The sequence below is a fragment of the Amphiura filiformis genome, chromosome 18 (genome assembly GCF_039555335.1).
Source record: "Amphiura filiformis chromosome 18, Afil_fr2py, whole genome shotgun sequence".
NCBI lineage: Eukaryota > Metazoa > Echinodermata > Ophiuroidea > Amphilepidida > Amphiuridae > Amphiura > Amphiura filiformis.
In genome coordinates this window covers 32921452-32938335 of record NC_092645.1, presented here as the reverse complement: position 1 = coordinate 32938335, position 16884 = coordinate 32921452, and the positions used below count along the sequence as shown (strand labels likewise).

Genomic DNA, 16884 nt, shown 5'->3' with positions numbered 1-16884 from the left:
CAACTACTGCTGGTCGGCCGAGTAGTAAAATTAAGACCGGTCGGCCAAATTATAGCAAGTAGTTCATCAATGCCCCATCTACTGCTGATAGCTAGTAGTTCATCAATGCCCCATCTACTGCTGATATCAAGTAGTTCATCAATGCGATGCCCCCATCTACTGCTGATATCAAGTAGTTCATCAATGCCCCAACTACTGCTGGTCGGCCGAGTAGTAAAATTAAGACCGGTCGGCCAAATTATAGCAAGTAGTTCATCAATGCTCCATCTACTGCTGATATCAAGTAGTTCATCAATGCCAAATCTACTGCTGATATCAAGTAATTCATCAATGCTCCCCCCCCCCAATATTTTGCTAGGTGGTGGTCCATACAATCATATCCCCCGTGTTGATGCCTGTGGGTTTCTGGAAACTGGAACATTTTTCAATTTTTTCCAACTAACATAATAAATAATGGTGTAAAAAGTGTCCACCAAATGCCTTCCATTTTATATAATTTTTCTATCGGCTCGGGGAGCACACCCCCATCAGACACCCCCTCCACCACAAGTGTTTGTGAATGGTCACTTGGAAAGTCCTGAAACAGCCCTGGCCCTGACAGGCCTGGGCCCTGAAAAATATTTAAGAAAAATATGTAAAGAGCGCCATCACTTGTGACCGACGACGTCATCTCATTTAATATTCATTGTAAAAATCCAAAGAGTAGCATAGAAGCGCACAAATCCCAGGGATTCTGCACTGGAAATTCGTAGGTACGTAAAATGTCATTATTTTATCTTACTTATTGTTTATATTCACTCAAAATGGCCATTTGCAAAACAAAAACTTTTTTCTTCTCCTAAACCACTTTGATAATCGTATAGTTACAAATCACGATGCCTTTTTTGGCACTTGAATTTTTGTTTTGGCTAATGAATCAAAATTCGTCACCCTCACTGCCCTTGCTTGCAATGCTTGCGCTTTTGAACACGTAGTTCAGTTGTCCACGTCCAACTTAGTTTTGTCAGCACAGACGTCGACTGTTATCATACTGACATTTTTTTCAACAGAACAATCAATATGACTCTACACTAAGTTGGACAATAAATAGCCCTGAAACACGTAGATCGTGATGGTCAGTATAGAGTCAACTTGAGTATTAAAAAAAAACAGTAGCGTAACTTGACTGAGACTCTGAGTAAGTTCATCCGCGCACGCCGCACAGCATGCAGCATTCATGAGTGATCATGTAGGTATGCCAGGTGAATTTAAATTTGCCATCAAACTGCATCATTTTATATAGTCCGAATAATCAGACCCAGCAGAACAAAATATTAATTTCTGACATGATCGTGTACTGGGTCTGAACTGTTTCCATATGAAATCTTGATGGCAAATTGGACAATAGAAGCACATGGTTCTACGTGACAGCTTTTTAATCCCTATTCAGGTTACGTGAATCACGCTATTGTGGACCATCCTTCTGATACCTGATTGTTAAGCGGAGCGGTTTTTGTCTACCTCTCTGTTTGTAAACAAACCAGGAGGTCGAAATCGTCCTCCTCGCCGAATACGAAAGTCAGCGTAATAGTACGGCACTGCATTTTATATATCAAATTAAAGACCTTGAGTCAAGAGTAAAGAAAGCCAAAACTGAAAACCTTTTTGTCATAGCTAGGTATGATCATCAAAGTTTCAAGTATGATATTTCACATTGAAATTGTTTTGTTTAGAAAGGTGATTATTTAACTTAAAAAATGAGAGGTCAACCATGTCTGTAGGACAAAAATTAGCAAAGTTATGGGCAAATGTATTTTTCCAAGTTCTGTGACCATCATTGACCGTAGGCCTACCTTACAATGAATTACTACAAACAAGCAAGTACATGCAACATTTTTCAGTACGGCGATCCATTTTACAGAAAAGCGATTTTATTTGAAAAAAAATTACTATCAGTGTATGATAACTTCTATATCAAGGTATACCAATTGACACTCTTTATCTTTCTACGTAAGGTTTCTGGCATCTAAATTTCAAATTTTTGTATTTTCCTATGGGGATTACACAGTTAAGCCATTTCTGTGGTCACAAGTAGGAGTTGAATGAGGCCCTCTGTAATAAGCAATGTGGGCATACCTATCATAGCACTTTCCGTGGAAAAGTTACATCTTTTCAAAGAACAACTTTCATCAAAAAGATTCTGCTAGCAAAATTCCCCAAAACAGCATTACGGGGGTGTTTCTAGATCTTAGTCTCTAGTCTAAACTATAGACGAATCCAACGAGCCAAGTCATGGTCAGGATTTGGTCGGCCATCTTTGGTTTCCCGCTAGCACCAACCTGGGGGTATTGAGCTCCTGATTGTGCAAATAAAAGCCGCCTAACACCTGGAGAAGATGCAAAGACGAGGAGGGTTAATATAATAATATATACAATAGAGGTAATCCTGTCGCATCTATTCATACATAGTCCTTTTGTTCATCCATTTGTACATCTATGAATACATGCGACGGGATTACCTCCGGAATTATCTCTATATAGTATTATTCTATTAACCCTCCTCGACCTTATCTAGGTGTAAGGCGGCTTTTATTTGCACAACTGTTGGAACTGTATTGTGTTGTAAACTTAAATCAATCTTTTGTCTACCTGTGTTTTCGCGGAAGGTGTAAAACGGGTGATGGAATGCAGTTTAAAATTTCCACCAAGGCGAATCATTTCACATTTTGGATGCATTGTAGCCGGCGGGGACCCAACTAAAGGCTGCTAGTCAGGTGTAGGGATGCGTGTATTTGGTCGCATGTCATGAATTGGTCATCTTTTGTGTAACGTAATGTTTTATGATAAAAATATCACCAATTTTGATTCACTTCAACACAACTTTTAATGAATACGTTTTAGACCATTAAAAGTATACATTTCTGGAGAGCTTATATTACAAGGATGCCAAATCAACAAAGTATAATATCATAATACAGGGTGGGTAAGGAATATACAGGGTGGAACATCAACAAAATTAACATCTTTCGTGTCATGGTAAACCCCATATTTTCTTTTTCTGAAAGCTATGTAGCTCAAAATAAATATGGATTCAGAAAGACATTGCATGGGCCCTTCCAACAAATTAGGAAGAAAGAGTTTGGTATCCCTTGCGTTAAACATACAGGGTGGTCAAAAATTGTAAAATAATTTTACAATTTGTATTCACATTATCAATCAAAACTTTTTTCCTCCATGTCTGGCACTAAAACTAATAGCATAATTGAATTCCTCATCAAATTTCTTTTAAAATATGTGTACTTTTGAATAAGCAGGGTGACTCGGGCAAGAGATAGGCCATTTAGAAATGTCGGAGCATTACGTGCACACTTTGTACAGTAACATATAGGGAAAACTGTCTTAATTAGCATTTAATTAGACAACTAATTAGCTACATCTTTTGTTACAGTTGATCTACTATGAGGTAGATTAATAATCCAGGATGATATATGTGCAATTTGGTGTTCATGCTAGTTGTACTTTTTAAGATACAAAGGTTTGAAGTTTGCCACATTTTCACAATTTTGTGTACAACCCTATGGGGCTCACCCGCCCCGGCTCACCCGCCCCAGCTCCTCCATTGACACATCTTACATATTGAAGTATAAATCTCACAGTAGTTGTCCAATTGACTTGGGTTTTTTTGTATTTGACAAAGAACATAATTATCTACAAAATGACAGCAAACTTTCCAAAATAGGTATCATACTTTTAGAATAAACTAAACTTGAAGTGGGAAGAAAGCATTTTCATGTTACGGCTCCTCCATTTTTGGGTGACCTATTTGTGACATGCGACCATTTGGATTCCTCTATAGTGCACTCTATTTATATCTTTTCCACAAATAAGAAACATCACAATATGTGGGCTCATGTCGGGCTCCAATGATGAAGACGAGGAACTCTCTCGTCTGGCTTCAATCAGGAAGCGTTGGGAGTATTTTCCAGATCCAGATCCAGACAGTTTTGGCCTGCATGGATGATTTTAATCCCATTGTACCAGAGTCTGGGCGTACATGGATGATTTTAATCCCATTGTAGGCCTACTATACTACCATACCAAAGTTGAGATAATTGATCTACATTGATCTCATCTTTTGGGTGGGTTCAACATTCCCTGAGTTGGCAAAACCTGCAATCTTCATGGAGTAATTTACTTAGTGCAAAAGCAGTCCAAGAGAGTGCCAAATATGGATCAGGAGTAGGCCTATTATATAATAATACCCTGCTATTCACATGACAATAGCTGCTCTAGGTTAATCGTATAATCTCCTTTATGTGGTTAGCATGGCTGGGCCAGGAAATCCACAAGGTCAGCCAATGTATGTTCATGTATTCGGTACATGTGCCATATCTTTTACAATGGGTGATAAATTTCTGGTTTGTTTTATTTCAAAACGCAACAGTCGATATTCTAAAGCTTGGTCCAAATCCAAGAGAAGGACCAACTCTAGTAATTTATGTGGTTTCAAATTATATCGGCCGTTGCCTTTTTGATAGAAATGGTGTTTGTTGATGTGCACAGTTTCCCATTAGATCATAACATGCTGTTGTACATCCAAGGTCAAAGGTCTTTTAATCCATATTTGGCGTTCTTCTGGGACTGAAAAGTGGTCAAAATATTGCTCTGCAAAATTGCTTTATTTTCATGATTTGGATTTATCATATTGAGCAGCATTCTCCTTGTGATGTTTCTGCACTGTGTATAGAGGGTCTACAACATCTCTGAGGTAAAACTGACAAATGCAAGATATATTTCTTGATGCTTGAAGTTTGGATTTCTTAAACGTACAGTGCATCCCTATACTACCGCTGCAAGACTTCAGGTCCGTAGATGTCATTATGTTTATGATAAAGACTGAAGTCTTGCTGGCAAGACTATCTTAGTCTCATGATGATAGCAGCTTTTTTTAATGGAACTGCTATCAAAATCCCTTTAAATTCCATGTGTGAGTGTCTCCTCACCATAAAAAATCATAATATATTTGGGTCAAGTGAAGTATAAAAAACACATAAATTTATGTAGGTTTCCTTGACCGACCTGTTCTTGAAAAAAATTGAAATTTCTATGTAAATATGTATTGTGTTTGGGCCATGGTCTAGGCGAATTTCGCTGTCAACTAGCAAATGTTTTTTAACTAAGGTTTGCCTGGCATACCTACATCATGAGCATGCATGGAGATTGGGAGCCAACATGACACAGCGAACTATAAACGGGAAGGTTTTACCCACAGCAGTAATTGAATTTGTGTGGTGGTACTTGCTATCGGGGAAACGTACACAACAAATTGCCACCGTAGCGACTAGCGAGATAGATGCCCAATATTTATGCATATTATGATAAAGGATGCGACGGTGAGATGTTTCTCACTAGCTTCATGGCTTTGCATATCAATTATCCTGATTATCTTTTAAAACAAACAGATTGGAATTTTCCATGCCTGCGCCCTCTAAAGTGTACTCAAATTCAGCTGACGCCGGTACAGCATTCAGACCTGGCGACATAACTCATCATACGCGCAAAGTTTCTTTTTGTTTGTCATGTTTGTGTACATTTGCGCTATTTGCTCCCTTTTTTAGTAGTAGTACTAGTAGTGGGACTTGTTATCAGGTGGTGTAGCTGTAGAGTGCAAGTGTTTACAAACTTTTCCCAGGAACGCACTGTACATGTATAGTCGGGACTCGGGAGTGTAGTGGATAATATTTTCTGGGTTTTTTGTATACATTGGAATGTGGAGGAACTAGGGTGAGTAGTATAAAACTACATGGTACAATGTACATGCATAGAAGTTTCGTATTTTTTTCATCCATGGTTTTAAATTTGTTCAATGTTCAGTAACATCCTGTGTGAAAGTGTGTGTCTACTTGTAGACATCCCATTTATGATGGGTTGTGTACCAAGTACAACTCGAAATCATGTGAGTCAAGCTTCAAATTTTAATTTGTTGGGGCACCCATTTCCAAGGCTACTGGGCAAAAAAGGACAACAAGTGATGAAGAAAATCTGGGGCGCCAAGGCCAAAACTGAAAAGGTACAGGCAATGGCCCCAGTGGCCTCCCTAAAATTCGAGCCCTGCATGTGATGTACAATTGTACATTGTAAAACATATTGTCTACTTTTTCATGTTTTTAGTCGATCTCAACTCCGAAACATTTAGTGATAAAATGCGATCGCCAACCCTTTGGTGACCTTTGTATGAATTTGTCTAAGTCTCTGTGTCAGAAAATTCCTGGTACCGGTACAAAAATAGAAAAAGTTTGATAGCCAAAAATGACTAATTCCAAGCCCCACAGAGGTGCAGTGTTAATGGCTATCGAACTTTACCTACTTCTATGCCTATGTTGTTTTTGCCCCTGTGGGTACCATCTAGTCTGTATTTTTAGGCATGAGAATTTTCAGTTTTGTTGTCCACATTTACACATTTTTATTTTTGTTGCCTGTTTTGGGCCCTAAGGCTGAATTCATACGCTTTTTCATGCAGTTTTCAAAAAGCCATTCTCATGTCTGATATTTTACTTGTTTCCCCATGTCAAGTTGGTGTACATACCCATCATTGTTGTGTTTTACGTCCTCGTCCGTCTGAGTACCCTCTAGGGTTCATACCACTAAATCCGCATGTGAAGCGGTTTCCGGTAAAAGTTTATCACGACTATAGTCCCAACTTTGCATAAAAATTGATGAAAATTGGTAGAATATTAACAATTTTAGTGTTAAAAATCGTGTTTTACTAGATTTTGTGAATGTGATCTGTGCAAATTTGAAAAGAAAATGCAAAAATTTGAGTGATGTTTACTATTATAGGCGCATGAACACACGAGGTCAAAACACGGTTAGCAGTCGGATGTAAACACGGGAAAATCTGGCCTTTTTATATAACGCTAATTTTCTCAAAAAGTAGACGGAAAATGTTGTGTCAATTTCAGATATGTTATGCAGAATTTTGTTCTGATTAAGTTGATATCAAATTTTAAAGTAAGAGGTAACTCGACTTATGGCCTAAAACGCAACCCCTATTTTGCACGTAAAGTCTATGGAAAGCTATTTTGTGTTATGTACATGTACCCTCTAGTCGGTATTTTCAGGCATGAGTATTTTCAGGCTAATATAATGCCTGAATTCAGGGAGGCCAAATGTTCTCAAGCCTGGTATTTATTTCCCCATGTCAAGTTGTGCCTTGTTCTTTACATGGTAGTTGTTCGTATATATCCACAGTGGCGTTACTATGCAGGGGGAGCAATGTCACCCTCAGGGGCGCCAAATTGACCAATTCAGCATCGATTCTGCGCCCCTCCAAGCGATGAAAGTCAAAATATTTGCGCGTATTTCAGTCGAAATAATATTTTAAGACCAATATTCAACTTCTAGTAACCAAATATTAATTAGTGGTAGGCCTTATTTGTCCAAAATTTTGCGCGCTCCACACGCAATTGTTTCAAGAATTGGGGGCGCCATTATGTAACCTTAAGGGCGCCACAACTCCTAGTTATAGCTACGCCACTGAGTGGGGGGGGGGGGTCGGGCACCAATTTTGCTTCTTGCCTTGGGCGCTACCAACCCTAGTTATGCCACTGGGTATCCATCATTTTATGTCGGCTCGATTTAGAGGGTTTTTACATGCACATGTATGTATGCATATTGGTTCTGTGCATATAAAATTTTACCTCTGCATGCAAAATTTTGTGATAATCAGCCATATTCGAGGAAAAACTGCAGTTGTGCATATGTGACTTTTATTTTCTGAACCAACCCCTAATTTAGGCTAGGTAAAATAAATAACATGTATATCGTCTGTACTTTCTCAACATTTGGTGAGAAAGGCCTTTATTATTTGTTAGAATTTTGCAATTGCAAAGGCTCATGTTAACACATTATAAAAACGGGGAGGCTCCTATTATTTTTGCTAACTTGAAGAAAGTGTTTGCAGTTTATAAATTGCTACACACACCCCTTTGGAGACCATTAAAATAAAAAAACATTAAGTGCACAATATGCACTCCACGCTGACTTGCACCCGGTACCTGGGCACAAAATTATCTGAAAATCACAGGCCGGGGGTGGGCACTCACATAAATGGTCTGTATGCATGCGTGACCAAAAAAGGGGTGTTTTTAGGCAAGGCAAGTTACTCATGTAATGCATTTAGGGTCTAAAAAACACTGATTTTCAAGAATAAGGGTAGTTTTCAGAAGCTGAACAACTTCTTTAGGGTACCTTTGCAAATTTTTGGTAAATTACTTAGTCTTAAAAGGGTACATTTTCAATTTTTATCAGCCAAAAACTCATATTGGGGGTATTAAATTTCTATTTTAAATTACCTGATATTAAGGGGCTAAATTTGCTTGCTGGTAGGGTAAAACTCGTTTAGAGGGTGTTTCAAAAAAATTGGGTACTTGAGTGCGCCTCCTGGGTCACAGGCTTACCAACGATATATCCATACAGGATACATACACACACTGTTCAGTTCAGTTGAGACTGGATTTTCCATGGACTATTCTTGGAGCGTGGGGGGGGCAGAGTGCCCCTGACAAAAAATGAAAGAAAAAGTGCCCTCTGACAAAAAAATAAAAGGGAAAATCAGGAGGGCAAAGGAAAAGAAAAGGGCAAGGAGCCATTTTCTAACAAAATTCAGTCCGAAAATACACAATTATCATTCATGCCCCTGATTGAATTACTTTGAGCTATTTTTAATGGGTGGCTGAGACTCACTCAGAGTGCCACTTGGGTGTGCCAGTGATGTCTTCCTGAAGTTCCAGGTCACTCTAAAGTGTACACTTAACCTGGATGGAGAACATCCAGCATCCAGGCATGTCCACACGGAGGGCTTTATGGGTTCTCGAGCAAGAACTTGGGGAAATCTGCTGTGTGAACGCGCTCAAGGATACCAATCCCTAAGTTTGCCCTCAAAATTTCCCCCAAATTTTAGGGGATTTCACCATTTCCTAGAGTGATGCTCGAGTGGTCCTCGAGTGATACTGTCATCTGAACGACATATTTTACAATTCTTGAGTGCTAAGCGTAAAATGACCTTGTATTAATTCGGGTCAATTCGGCACGCCACTAGGTGGGTCAGGGTCACAGTAAGCTTCTGGTTGCAATTCCAGAGCTGACGTCATCAGGCATTACAAAACTTTAGGATTCCAGGCTTCAATTGAGTCGTGTGAACACACACTCGGGAATTGACTTAGGAATCGCAATTCTAGATGCAAGCCAATCCTTGAGAATTCTGTGACCGTCTGAACACGACTAGTATTAGTACTATTACACTCTATTCAGGATATAATATAGCTGGTATTGCATTAGTTAAGGGATCTAAAATGAGCGTTTATTATGTTTCGACAGTATTTTTTGTGGGACATGAGAGCACCTCAGACCTATCGAATTGCATTCTGAATACGAAGCATGTCTTTCTGATATCAAATAATTTTCATTTTTGAAAATCACAATATAATACAAATTTTATGACAAATTATAAAAATTTGATATTTTTCAAATTTTTGATATATAACAGTCCTCGAAGTAAATTATATAAATCTAATGACATATTCTTAAAGTGTGTGTAGCAGGGAGGAAAAGCCGACGGTCAATTGAAAATTTTGACCTTTCATATTGAAGATATGGATTTTTTCCCAAAAAGACCTAATTTTTTGGTGTTTTGGGAAAAAAAAATCCATATCTTCAATACTGAAAGGTCAAAATTTTCAATTGATCGTCGGCTTTTCATCCCACCTACATACACTTTAAGTATAAATCATCAGATTTATAAAGTTTACTTCAAGTACTGTTAAATATCAAAAATATCATTTTTTAATGATTTGCCATAAAATGTGTATTAAATTGCGAATTTCAAAAAATCAAAATTATTTGATATCAGAATGACATTCGTCGTGTTCAGAATGCAATTGATATGTCTGATGTGCTCTAATGTCCCACAATAAATACTGTCCAAACGTTCATACCCCAGCCCTTATAGGTGGTACTACACCCTCGATAAATTTGTGTCTATTTTTTGCATTTTTCTCAAAACTAATAACACAATGGTAACAAAAGTTATGTATATTATAGGGGCATGGAATCCAATTACTACACTGGGATTTCAGTGACCCAAGACAAGCGGTTCGTTATTTATGATAAGAAATAAGGTACCACTAGGATGTACCTCATTTCCGATCATATACTGAACCGCTTGTCTTGAGTCACTGAAATTTCAGTATAGTGAAATTTCAGTATAGTAATTGGATTCCTTGCCCCAATAATAGACATACATGTAACTTTTGTTACCAGTGTGTTATTATTTTTTGAGAAAAATGCAAAAATAGTCACAAATTTACCACAGGGGTGTAGTACCCCCTTAAATTAGTAGAGTACATCCAACATACAGTATTGCACTCTGATCATGGCATAATTTAGCCTGTACACATGGTACACATTCTAGGCATGTTGTTATGCAACTACATCCAAAAGTCATTTGAGAAAATGCAGATTTTTATGTGTTGTCATATCAGCAGCATAGCCATCCTTTTAGTGCGAGTGTTTTCGTCCCCATAATTTGTCAATTTTTCGTCCCATTTTTAGTCATTTTAATGATAGGCCTACTTTACTCTTTGCCATCCTCATTTTTACCCATGACCATTTCTGAGGGAGGGCAATTTGCCCCCCTCCCTAACTACATGTAGGCCACTGGTCATATTCTTTTAAAAATGGCCATGGAAAATGCCATCTCTTGATTTTTTTAATCTGTTCATATTATAATGTTTTCCTTGACATGTTATGAGGAATATACCATTGGTGTGGAGAAGAACAAATTTTGTGAACATGTAAACTAATCAGCATTCAGCAAGGTAACCTTTTTTTCTCAAAATTTGTTGATTTTGCACCCCTGATATTCACTTTATGCCCTCCATGCCCCCCGAAAAGAAAAAAATCCGGGTGCCGCCACTAAATAAAATAAAAATTCATCAAATTATTGACCACTTCTAAAGGCCTATTATTTGCAATGCATAAAAATAGGCATGTTACACTTCACTTACAGGATTTTAAAAAGAAAAGAAAAAAATTGGCTAAATAAAAATTGTCTAAAATCTTTGCTGGGTCCTGCACACTGACCGACATGTATGGAACAGATCTTAAAAACATATCTTCCACAAAAAAAAAAAGCAATTATTCATACGATATTGTCAATTCAATTGTGCATAAGGAGCTGCTATTTTGTGAGATGAAAATGTTTTTGCCTCAGGCTCAAGGGTTTTGTGATCAAAAGTACTCTCTGCTATAAATATGACATGGCTGACCATACAAATGAAATAAATAATATGTTGTGACCTTGGAAAGGATTGTTTGAAATAGATATTTCTATCTAGATACTTGTATAGGGTGTCACAATTGAATACCTGAGTGGAAGAAGGGCCCAACTCCAATTTTTAACAAAAATGAGTTAGACCCAGCATGTTATTGCCAACAGACTGTTCTTCCTTATGTGTGAAAGATGAGCCAAAATCCACTCTCTAAATAGTCTTCCACGTACACTTAATCATGGTTTTCATGGAAGAAAGGCCCAACTCCATGGAGTTGGGCCCTTCTTCCACAAATATTGGGTTAATGAGGAATTTTTGTTCCACCATGAAATCTGCTTTTCACTACAATAAACTTTCTTGCTAACATATTACATGCTTCTACTTGTGCAATTAATAGATAATTACCAAATTTCTGTCGCTACTTATAACACATCTGCTTACGGAACTACCGCTTGCAGTATATTAGTGGAAGAAAGGACCAACTCCATCTCTTATTAAGACCTGTACCGTTGCCATGGAAACATCATATATAATTTCGAATGTATGTAATAATGTATGGCCATGTATTAAAGGTTCCCTGAAGATGAAAACATTCTGTCTATAAAACTTTTCCAAATATTAAGTTTTTTCTTAATATCTCAAAAACAGTTTTGATGGAGTTGGGCCCTTCTTCCACTCAGGTATTCAATTGTATGGAAGATGTTATTACGTTCAAAATGCGTTCCAGTCAGAAAACGTTAATTTCTATGCGGCAACAATATCGTAAGCAAAACAGACATGTGACGGTAATACCACCCGGAAGTTGAATGCAATATTTTTCTTTTCAACATGCATTTTTGCCTCTTATACAGTATCATTCCAGAAAAAAGGGCAGAAAATATAATTTTTGGTTCAAAATGATAGGAAAAGAATATATATGATAAATATTCCCCTGCCAAGATTTGAACTCGGGACCATTATGCTATACAAATGGTAGGAATTTTGAGTCTATCGTTTCATATGTATCATACAATGTAGCTACATGCACAAAAAGAGTGAAAAACCATACTTAAAGCCATATTATAACATTTGCTGAGGAGGACGCCCTCACTGAATTTTTTTAATTCATTTTTTACACGATTAAATTGTACTTTATTAAACCAATATAGCCTGCAAAAATCAAGACTCTAGGTGCTGTAGTTTTGTCAAAATCCGAGATTTTGAATAAAACGCCGGATTCAGCGCTTTATTATTACGATGGAATTATTAGTCGAACGCATACACGATGTTCATAACACACAGTACGTGACGGCGTGCGGGACGGTGATATAAACAACAAAAGGTCGTACTATAACATGACCGAAGGAGTGGTACATGTACGTCAGTGTTTACTCTAAAGCCAAGAATTTTCCGCGTTGCGGAAATTCCGCGAAAATTGCGGAATTCGGAGGTAAAGCGGAAAACGCATTTCTGAGAAAAAAACTAAAGAAAATAAGCAAAAATGGCCTAGAAAAGGAAAAAATACAATTGAAAAGAAATAAATAAAATACTAAATGAAATGGGTCTTCAAAATTCATCAAAATAAAGTAAAATCCGTCATAGATTTACCGTACAACGCCTGTCCTACCTCCCATTGCAGCCATGGTACCCAATCACCCATCCCAACTTTGCAAATCGCAATGATCGTTACAAGATTCTCGTGAAATTTTATTATGTCAGAAATGTGCTAAAATTACAAAGCGGAGAAAAGTGGAATTTAGCATTTGTAAAGCAGAAAATTCTTGGCTTTAGTTTACTCTCTCTGGAAATTGAGTGCCCCAAATGAAGCATTTCTCCCAAAAATTGACTCAATTTTGTCTCAGTAATTCCTCAAATTGACTAATTGTAATACAGCATTGCAAATTGTTGTGGGCCAAATACAGGGTTCGCAGGTTTTTGCCGCANGTGGAAAAAACCGCGGTTTTAACCNCGGTTTTAACCACTTGGCAAAAACAGTTTTTGCCAGTTTTTGTTGGCAAAAATGGCAAAAACTAAAAAAGTGATTTATAGTTCAGTTTTTTCATCTCAAAACAATTAATTAAGTTACAAAAATAAGTTCCCGAGTGTAACAAGGCCAGATTTTGTAATTGTAAGCAATATATTAAGAAATTAAAGGCATGCGTTTTCATTGCTCAAGTGCAGTTAACCGAAATGTGGCATGTATCAAATTCAAAACTTTTTCATTTTAAGGATTTAATGAGACAAAAAATATGTTGAATGATTCGTTAAAAGTTGTGTGTTACTGTTTATGAGCTTTCTGTGTCACTTTTTAATATTTGAGTGACTATATGTGAGTTTTGCCAGTTTTTGCCATTTTGCGGTTTAAACCAGGCAAAAACTGGCAAAAACAATTTTCAGGTTTTTGCCACTTTGCCGGCAAAAACCGAACCCTGGCCAAATATAATTTTCACTGGGCCAAATTTGAGACATACAGCCTCTGAGTAAACACTGAGTACGTATTGGCGACATGTGCGCTGGTAGTAAATTCCAATTTTCTTTGCTTTGCCGTAGTTGTTCGGCTCAAAAATAAAAGGGATATATCTGACAGTGAAAGCTAACATTTTATGGCAAAGAAATGCTAATCTATTTTGTTTGAATATGTTATAATTAGAGAATAAACGATAGGAGACTCAGTACACCGGTTGATCTTACCGTTTCCGATGTTGATTAAGATACTTCTTGCATCGATCCCGAGATGCGGAAAACCAATAGTCATTTTGTCCCACATAAATGAATAAATAACAAAAAAACCCCGATCCCCCGGTGGACTCACACAAAAGGTGACGTCACACCATATGATCGTCCCTTATCCTCCTTGGTCTCCGACTGACACAGACGTGCCTATCGATTGTTCATAGCACTGTGTATCAATTTCTCGACCAAGGTAGTTTCACACCTTAGGTAAAACCAAACCGGTATTGTTCGGCTGAGGATAGTTTTGACGGCATTTTCTGGCGAAAAAGTGACAAAAAACGATCCAAAACTTAGCTACATATCGTGCCTCCGTTTGTATCACGGGACACACGAGCAATTCAAAATGGCCGCTCGTTGGCGCCATTCATTTTGTTTCCCACGTAAAACAACCATTGCAGCCTGTAAGTTACAATAGATGTTTGTACATACACATTGTATTTCATGTACGGTAGGTTATTGTTGCTATGTTAGGGTGATTACTCTATCGTTATGTCTTCATTACCGTCCAATAAAGACGAGTTAATCAGATATTCATACGGTGGGGATTGGTAGGGACCCGTCTGACATTTTAGTAATAAAGTTAGCCAGTCCTTACTTTACCACTAACGTTAGCGACCAGCCTCCGTGCTCAGGTTTGCTTACTGGGCTTGAGTCGGCGTGTTGGGGGGGTAGTGCCCCCTCCCTTTCTCCTCGCTTCGCCTCGGCCCTGTCGGGCTTGCCCTTCCCTGGTGACGGAGCGGGACCCACACCGCTCTGTTTCACCCACAGGGAGTGCTCACGATCTTCTAGATGTCTTTCTTTTGCTTAGGACTCTCCGAGTTCCAGCTTGACGATTGGGATAGGCTCCGTCATCGCCATAAGACGAAGAAGAAATCTACCAAGGGCACTGGTAAGGTCGACACGGTGGATTCTGCTGTGACAGCCCCTATGGGTCATGGCAGGTCTGCTTAAGGGGCTCGGTCCCGGACAAGCAAGCGGTTCCTTCGGGACTGCTAAGCGGCGTCAAAGGCTCAGCAGCCAGCGAAAGCACTGACTATACGTCCGGAGCAAAGTAGCAGGCAGCAGAGCGGTAACCACCAGCGAAAACCCTAGCGGGTTTTGCAGCAGGAGGATACCAGTCGATCACGGTAGATTCTGCTGTGACAGCCCCTATGGGTCATGGCAGGTCTGCTTAAGGGGCTCCGGTCCCCGGACAAGCAGGCGGTTCCTTCGGGGACTGCTAAGCGCGTCCAAAGGCTCAGCAGCCAGCGAAAAGCACTGACTATACGTCGGAGCAAAGTAGCAGGCAGCAGAGCGGTAACCACCAGCGAAAACCCTAGCGGGTTTTGTAGCAGGAGGATACCAGTCCTCTAGCGAAAATCCTCACGGGTTTTTAGCAGGAGGACACCCGTCTGTTGCAGGCATATCTACGGGCTCAAACAGCCACAGTAGTAGCCAGCGACGGGCAGCATGCAAGGGTACCCGGGCTTGCCTGGGTTGAACCCTAGCATGCATGGGTTCAACAGAGAGGCGATACATGGCTAACGCTGTGGGTGTAGTCATAGCAGAACCAACTGGGGTTGTCACACGGCAGCGTTCCATGGCGGGACCGCCGAGTGATACCCTGGGCCCTAGAATAGCTGCTGGCTGTCCACAGGGACTGGCGGGCGATTATTCAGGGGTTGGGCTCGCAGTCTCTCACGGGACAGCGACCCAGGTGCATTCGGTGGCAGCGACAAAGACGAGCTACGGCTTGACTTCAGTGGTAGCCGCTATGCACCCGCCCATAGCTGCCGTGAGTGGTCCGCCACACACAGCGACCTTGGGCGAAGCTCTAGAGGGTACAGTAAGTAGCTTGAACAGCCTAGCTGATCAACAACCCACTTATGTCCTCGAGAGCCAGCGGAGCGTGGGTGATCCATTACCGTCAATGGGTCAATTACCCTCTCTTGATCGATCACTGTCAAATCAACAGGGCATAGCTCCATTGATTGGCGCTGCCTATTCAGGTGGCGAGGTGATTGATCGGGGTTATCTGCACGCTCAGCTACCCGTGGTACTAGGCAAGCTCCCTCTAGCCAAGGGACAGCCGGTATAGCGGGTACCCATACACACGCTTGATCCCCTTGCGGGGAACGCAGTGAGGCATGGGTACAGTGGTACACAGCCGGGAGCGGGCACCTACGCTGGAACCACGCATACAGCGGTACACAACCGGGAACCCTCACGGGTACCCATGCTAGTACCGCGCCGGTACCACGCCAGCACACAGCTTGATCCCCCAAAGGGGCATGGGAACAGCATCGCTAGATCTCTCGGACGCCTATCTGCATATGCCAATCGCCTCTCAAGATCGGAGGCATCTGCGCTTCTAGGTACAGGATCAAAATTACCAGTTTTGATACCGGCCATCTGGCCTGTCCATCTCTCCCAGGGTGTTTAACACTCTTGGTCAGAGCGGTGGCAGCGTACCTGAAGCACAGGGGTGTCAACATCAGTTGCTACCTGGACGTTTGGCTCATATCACGGACGCACTCCACTGAAGACTACGGGTCTCATGGGGTTGATAGTCCGTGGGGTGCGGGACCCTGGATTTTTGATCAGCTCAAAAAGTCCAGCGTGGTCCCAACGCAGACACCACTATTTGTAGGGGCCCAGATCACCCTCACGGAGGGGTTGCGGTGCTCTCACCCGGCGGGTGATTTAACATGGTGCGGTGTGCCTGACTCTTGGCGAGTCTCGGGCAAAACCCGCTGTGGCATGGATGAAGGTGGTAGGCCTAATGGCCAGTATGGTAGACCTCGTACTGTACTGCCGTTTCTCGTTAGGCTTACCCAACTACACCTTCTAGCCTGCTTGCAGGCCCAGTCGTCACCAATATCCCT

At 40.3% G+C, this 16884-nt stretch overlaps 1 protein-coding gene across 2 annotated transcripts in view; it reads left to right on the top strand.

Moving 5' to 3' along the window:
- Positions 1 to 693: 693 nt before the first annotated feature.
- Positions 694 to 16884, top strand: part of LOC140140134 (acyl-protein thioesterase 1-like) — a 109157-nt gene continuing 92966 nt past the window's right edge. Inside the window, exon 1 of one of the 2 annotated variants that reach the window (XM_072161973.1) lies at positions 694 to 752. The gene's annotated coding sequence lies outside the window, so the exon portion shown is untranslated. The remainder of the gene's footprint in view (positions 753 to 16884) is intronic. The other variant, XM_072161974.1, reaches the window with a different exon arrangement.